This window comes from Haemaphysalis longicornis, unplaced genomic scaffold (assembly GCF_048455015.1).
Source record: "Haemaphysalis longicornis isolate Haplotype H1 unplaced genomic scaffold, Haemaphysalis longicornis Haplotype H1 scaffold_7, whole genome shotgun sequence".
NCBI lineage: Eukaryota > Metazoa > Arthropoda > Arachnida > Ixodida > Ixodidae > Haemaphysalis > Haemaphysalis longicornis.
The window spans coordinates 179449530-179456297 of NW_027526422.1; the positions used below are offsets into that span (position 1 = coordinate 179449530).

Below are 6768 nucleotides of genomic sequence, written 5' to 3' on the forward strand. Positions count from 1 at the left end.
AAGCCAGCGAGAAAAAAAAAAAAAAAAAGCCTAGCCGGGAGTCGAACCCGCGGCGTCGTCGACAAAAGTGCGCGACGCTCGAGACCACTGCGCCATGGCAGCAGAGAGAACATGCAGAGAGGAAATGACCTATATAGCACATGGACGCCCACTTTTTGTAATTTGTATGTTGGTGTTTACTACTTGGTTTAGATACTTCCTCGCTTGTAAACTGAAGCTTTTTTTAATAGAGCTGGCGCAGTAAGGTTCCCTGGAGCCCCCACAATAGCTGATCGCCCTATACTTCGCTGCTTCGAGAAAGCGCTCGCAAAAATATGCGTGCCCGGCTGCGACCGCGACTTCGCACTGCGGGTGTAGTGCTTGCCGTACTTTGGTTTTACGTTTCACGTTAAGACTATGGCCGATATTGATTTCTTATTACCTAAATTGCCGGACGTAACTCTTAATTTGCACGAAACTGACCTTATATGTTCTACAAGCGTGCCGATTGCGTGTGCAGCTCCGGGGTAGCGGCGTCGCCGAAGAGCACGGCCGAAGCGTCGAACGCCAAAATACGGATTGCATCAGCGCTAGTGTTGAGTTGTATGGGCTTCAGAGACGTTACTGAGTTTATTACACTCCAGAAACACTCAAAATAGAGCCGCATTCATTGCGGCACGAATGTTGTCGGGGAGCAGTTTTCGCTTCTCGGTCGATTCCCGACGACGCGTCCGGCGCACGGTCGGCCGACCGGTTTTGTTGGCGTCTTCGGTCGGCGAGTCAGTCACACTACGGCGACTTTCCATCGGCCGACGTGTTTGTGTCGCCGTCGGCGTAGTATGACAGCGCGGTCGGCCAACTCGGCAGTTGGCCGATGGTTTGGCGACTCGTCGGCGTCGCCGTCGCGTCGTCGTCGCCGTCGTGTCGGCCTAGTGGGAACGCGGCTTTACGAGACCTCCCAGTTGTGTCGAATCCGGCGAGCGGAGATGACAAGAAGCCTGAGTAACAGGAACTTACGAAGGTCCAGGCTCCGCTCCTTCAGCTCGTTCATCCGCTCCAGCGCCAGCGCTTCCAACTCGTTGAGGTTCATCGCCATTCCTACCGGAGGGAGCACCAAGCAAGACCAACTTCAGCGCACCGCGACCAGCACGAGAGTGACTGGCCATGTGCTGAAAGTGCCTTTACATCCTCCCCCAAGTTTCCAAGTAGCCAATCGGCAATAACCAGGACTGAGAAAGGGAGGGTGGAAATGGGGATACGTGCAAAACACATCTGGCAGGCACTTGCTTTCCGGCAGCGCTTCCTCGAACCGCAATTTCATGCTGATAAGGACTCTAAGCTGCGGTGTGTGAGTACAGCCCCGGATACATGGGCCCGACAAGAAAGGGTCCAGTCGCCTGGCAGGTTCACCTACCTCGACCACTCCCGCGTAAATATGCACCCCGCCCAAAGAATCGAGGTGAGGGGAGCAGAGGGGTTCCGGGAAAAGGAGCTACCCTATTTGCGCGATTCTAACCCGCAGTCTCTTTTGCTAAAATGGAGCGTTAATATTTGTGTGGGCGTTACAATCGGCCTCAAAATCGAAATAGGCTTTAAAGCGGCCAGCAGCAGTGCCGTGCTGAACGGACACGATGTCCCCGCAAAATCCAACTCAATCCAATAAAAATAATCCGTCAAAAGCGCCTGAGTGAATTTCCCGCATTAATTCCTCAATGACATGCCGCATACCTTGGTCAGCAGTTGCACATTTTTTTTGTGCGTCTACAATTTGCCCGTAACGCTTACGATTATGAACATCAAGGCACTTGAAATCGCCAACAGCTTCAGCTTTTCCCGGAATGACTTATTTTTTCCGCAGAAGATAGATAAGCAATCTTATGAAGCACAATCAATTTTGGCTTCCACAGCTGCATACGCCATATAAAATCTCCCTCTTTAAGGTACGTGGGGTGCCATGTCTTTTCCATCTGCGCAGTTCCGTCAGTGAATTTTTTTTTCGGATTTTTCTGCGCGAATGCGGGTGCGTTAGTACTGCACAAATACGGCATCCTGCTCCCCGCGGCCCACCGACTCATCCCGACGAAGTAGCCAACCCACCCCCTGCCTCCGAGTCGACTGGACTCGCCGCGACGGCTGTCGGACCCCACCGGGTTTGAGCAACACCATCTAGAAAAGGTGAAGGCCCCTCCACTGCCGCCGTGACGTCACCGCACCTTGCCCAACTCCTTAGCGGGGCAGCGCGCGGTGCCGCCGCCACTGTCATGCATGCGGTCGCCTTTCCAGTTTATTTTGAAACTCTTGAATATATAACAGAGCGACAGGAGTGGGGCAAAGAACCAGCGTTCACTGTCTTGGTTTTACAGGACAATTACATATTTTTCAAGCACTCACAAGATCAACTGGAGACGAAAACATGATGTGAACACATTTATATCCAATGACAGCACGTGGAACATATATACAGAAACAAGAGCTGCGAATGTGGATATTAGGAATACATTATCATGAGTACATCAAAGAAAAGAAGAGCATAAGCACATGTAGCACTATTGCTGAGCATAAAGGCAAATTTATGAACTTAGATCAGAAGTCACCTATGTATGGAAGCGTTCACAGAGGTATACAATGGACAAAATAAAATGATGTATGGTACTCATTTTGAACGAGCTAGTAAAATGGCAGGCATGCAACTTCAAGAGCACGTTTCACTTAAGTGTAAGAACCTTCCTCTGCTTGACACTTAAGTTTGCTTTTGTCAAGGCGTCGTTTCTAGTACTTGCATAATTTTTTAACAGTGTGTTCACAGCAGGCCGTAAAATATTTTTGAGGACAACAGCAGGACAGTGACCGCTAGCGCACATTTCGAGGCCTTCACTATCAGACAACAAAAACATCATAATGCTCAGCAGTGACAACCTTTGGTTATTCTCTTTGTGGAAAACAAGCAGGTACTCGTCACTTGTACAATGCTCCAACACAACTTTCGTACGCAGTACAGCGTGTACCACAAAAGGTTGCGGGAACTTCAGACCTCCCCGGTTCACTTCGTCTATGAGCACATTTTCGCTTTGGTCAAGTACTCTTTCTGCGACAGTCAGCTGCATGCAACAATCCTCGCATGGCTGACGCTTTAAGGCAGCATGGGCACAGTAGCCAGCTATATACGCCACAGCCGGCATATCTGTGCGAGGCTTCTTTAGCTCGCTGTCTAGCCCTGGTATGTTGTACTTGGCCAGAAGCACCTCAGGGTTGGGTTCTTTCTCACCTTCTTTTGAAGCCTCAGGAAAATCCTCTAAAATCAACGTATCCTGCAAGCGAAGTTTTGCCTCTGCTTCAAATAGTTGTGTGATTGAAATGTGGTACTGTGCACCACACAGCTGCCTGTATTTACCAAATCTTGCTTCTAGGCCATCTGTCTGAAATTTGCCAAGAAGAACATATCTGAAGCAAAGTTCTCCCAAGCAGTACCGGGAAACTTCAATGAGAGCATACGTTGTTTGGTGGAGGGTGGAGTGTGTTTCAGTTGTCAGCTTGCCTGTGTCTTGCTTTACTGCCTTCCAGCTATCGAGCCAGTCAACGAATTCATCCAGATACTTCAGTTGGTGGCAGTTTACTTCACTTACAGGCTCCTGCCAAACATTCCGCAATCGCTGACCCTTGTGAGGGCTTTTAACATTCACAATGTCCCACCACTTCACAATGACATCAATAAATTGTGCCGTGCCTTCTGCCACTTCGAGCCTTAGTTCTTCACCTCGAATCCTCAAAGCTGCCGAGACAAAACCGCTGAAAACCTTACGGGCCAGTCGAACATTTTGTCGTTCGAGATTACTGGGGTGCAGATCCTTGTGGGTGAGCCCGTACGCAACTTTTGCAATGCTGCTCTGTTCTGCCTCATGGAGTTCTCTTAGGGAACTGAATGAAGCACCCTCCATTTTTCGACTGTCCGGCGAGTCGCTTTGAAACGTGGGATAGTACAGACACTTGCCCGAATTTTTCTGGTTAAGCCAGTTGTTCCGAACACATTTTAATAAATGCACAGAATCAACAACATGAAACAACGGCTGCTGCGCATTCGCAGGATGTGGGTATACGATATCCAAGCTGGCACCTTTTTTTGCCAAACATTGCCATCATTTTTCGGTTAATTGAGTGGTTGTCAGTTATCACTGCGACTACATGAATGCCAGCATCTTCTAGGCCTATGATTATCTTATTCAGAACATCATGCAGCTCCTCTGCTGTAATTCTAGACACCGGCAGGACATGTACTACAGCTTTGTAGGATGACAGAAGAGACTGCACCATGAAGACATGCGCAGTTTTTGCTGGCTCAGCACTGTTGGAAGCAGAGCCTGTCACACAGCCACCTTTATACTCAAAGTACTGCTGCAAATGTATCTCGTCCACCATCAACGTAACATTTCACTCATGTGACTTCAGTGAACTCGCCCTTCTGATCACGTACCGCAAGAAACCGTCTTCGGACTGCTCCTGTAATGGGCTAACATCATGTCGGCCACACACTCTTTTAACAGTACTAGGATGTGGCAAAATGACCACACCGCTGTTTCGTAGGAACCTGTACGCATGTGGTGAAATGGTAAATAATATGCTAGCCAGAACTAACAGTTCAGAGGAGTACCTCAAACCATTGATTTTCTTCGACAAAAGAAAACACTGCTCCTTAAGAAATTTCAGAACATCAGCCGTCTCATCGTCCACCAACCCTTCAGTTGTAACGTCTTGCAAAAGGGTGCAGACAAGACGGAGCGTTGAATTCACTTCATCGTCCTCCTGGGGTGCTTTTGTAGTGCAGAAGTCCTCCACATTATCTAAAAGCTCCACTAACCTTCGAAAATCCCGGATTTTTTCCGGAATCTTCAGGTTGTCGTTCGATGTCAGTAGAACACGCTTCCAGAACACGCGCACGCACAGGTCTGACGACACACACACTGACGACAGGAGATCCGGGGCGTGATCTGTAGGTCTGACGTGAGCGAAGATGACGCAGCCTTCGCAGACTGTTTGTGACCAGAACTTCTTTTGATGCAATCGAGTCAGCCTAGAAGTTATATCTTCGAAGTTTTCGACCTTGTTCTCGTCCTGCTCCGCAGCAAATGCCAGCGCTGATTCCTGGATGGCTTCGAGCAACTGTTCATTTACCTTTCGCCTTCGCTTGATGTCGGGCTCTTCTCGTGACTTTGAGAATAAGAGAGATAACTCGGGCATCCATGAAAAATGGTAGGAACAGCATCAGGCATCAGCCGGGTCAGCTTCATCGGAACCTCAATAGTCCGCCCATCGCCGTCGGTGTACTTTGACGTCGTTCGAAGGTGCTCCGCTTTGAAATGAAGCTCGCAGACCTGCACATTGTAACACAGAGAAGGGGCGAAGTAATGCACCGTGAAGCTTGACACCGTCCACCTCATAAAGCAAAGGTGATACAGCATTCTTCTTATAAACAATAACAAAGCCGCAATGGGCGATTGCACAGCTTGCTTAGGAAACAGCACCCCGACGACCAACGCGTAAAGCACGTGCAAAACGCGTGAGCAGCTATAACAATCACAGCGCGTTAAATACGAATGTTACGCATTCAAGAAAAGGGTGTATTCGAACGCTGACATGAGGGTTCTTGAGTTGACACACGTCAATGTCGTCGCGGCGGACGGCACGCTGCCATTTCGCTTTCCGCACAGGATCGCTCGGGAACGAAAACAAACGCACCTTAGGCCCGTTGTCGTAATTTCCCTTGCAGTTGGGCACGCAACAGCGTCCCATCGTGATGCGCAGTACATGTAGTAGGCCGCAACAAATCGTGAAAGCAAATTGCAACCGCACAACCACAAAACACCACTAGCAGGCTGACGCAACACGCCGAAAAAACGTGGCTTCGCCGGCGCGTCCGTACGGTCTGTCTCCCTCGCCTCGTCGCGCCATCTGTTGCAGAAAAAGGGAAACAGAACGCCGTACTGGCTCCGGCATGGTGGGGTCACGTCACACCGCCGGCGAAGGGAAGTGGAGAGGCCTTGTTTCAAGACGGTGTTGGTTTGAGTCCCCCAAAAAACCTGTGTATTTCGGCTTAACGCGCCCTCGTCGGGTCAATGTAAACGGGGCTCAGCAAAGTCCGTGCGGTCAGCAAAGGTCGGGTTCGAACTCCGGCAATTAATTTTTACATGCTTCCAGCCACTTTGGGGGGCTTCTTCACATACAGTATACTGGTTCGAGATAACTTTACAGCAAGATCTAACTTCTTCCTAAATAGGCCGTTGACCGTTCTTCACTAGGGTGTTTTAAAAACAAAATGTTGAAATAAGCAGGGCGTATGCTCAAATTTTTCGCAAGCGGTAATTAGGTGACACTTTTCTCGTTCATTAAACAGCGCACAGCACTTTCAAATCCTACCGTATCAGTGGTACGGGGCTTGTTAAAATTTGTAAATTCATTTTTGGAGGCCTGAGGCCGGCAATAACATCTGTTGTTACAACGAAGCCAGGCGGCTTCCCTACGTAAGGAATAAAAACTCCCATCTGATCTCACAGCGCAGTCTGGTTGCATTTTGCCCGGCGTACCCGCCCGAAAGCCTGGTGCACACGGGCTTTTCTTTCTTGTTATTTTTTTTCTCTCTTCGCTCTCCTTCACATTCCCCCCTTTTTCCTCCATTTCTTTGTGTCGTTTCATCGTTGCCGGTTCCGTGAAATACGCGGGCGTTTCAGGCCTGCTTTCCCGGCATTTCCTTCGTTTATTGTGTTAATTTTTTTGTTCTCATCACATTCGCGAGTACGA

The 6768-nt window shown here is 49.2% G+C and overlaps 1 pseudogene; it reads right to left on the reverse strand.

Annotated features, from left to right (window-relative positions):
* Positions 1–925: 925 nt before the first annotated feature.
* LOC144146689 (uncharacterized) lies at positions 926–5763 on the reverse strand (annotated as a pseudogene).
* Between the last annotated feature and the right edge of the window lie 1005 nt (positions 5764–6768).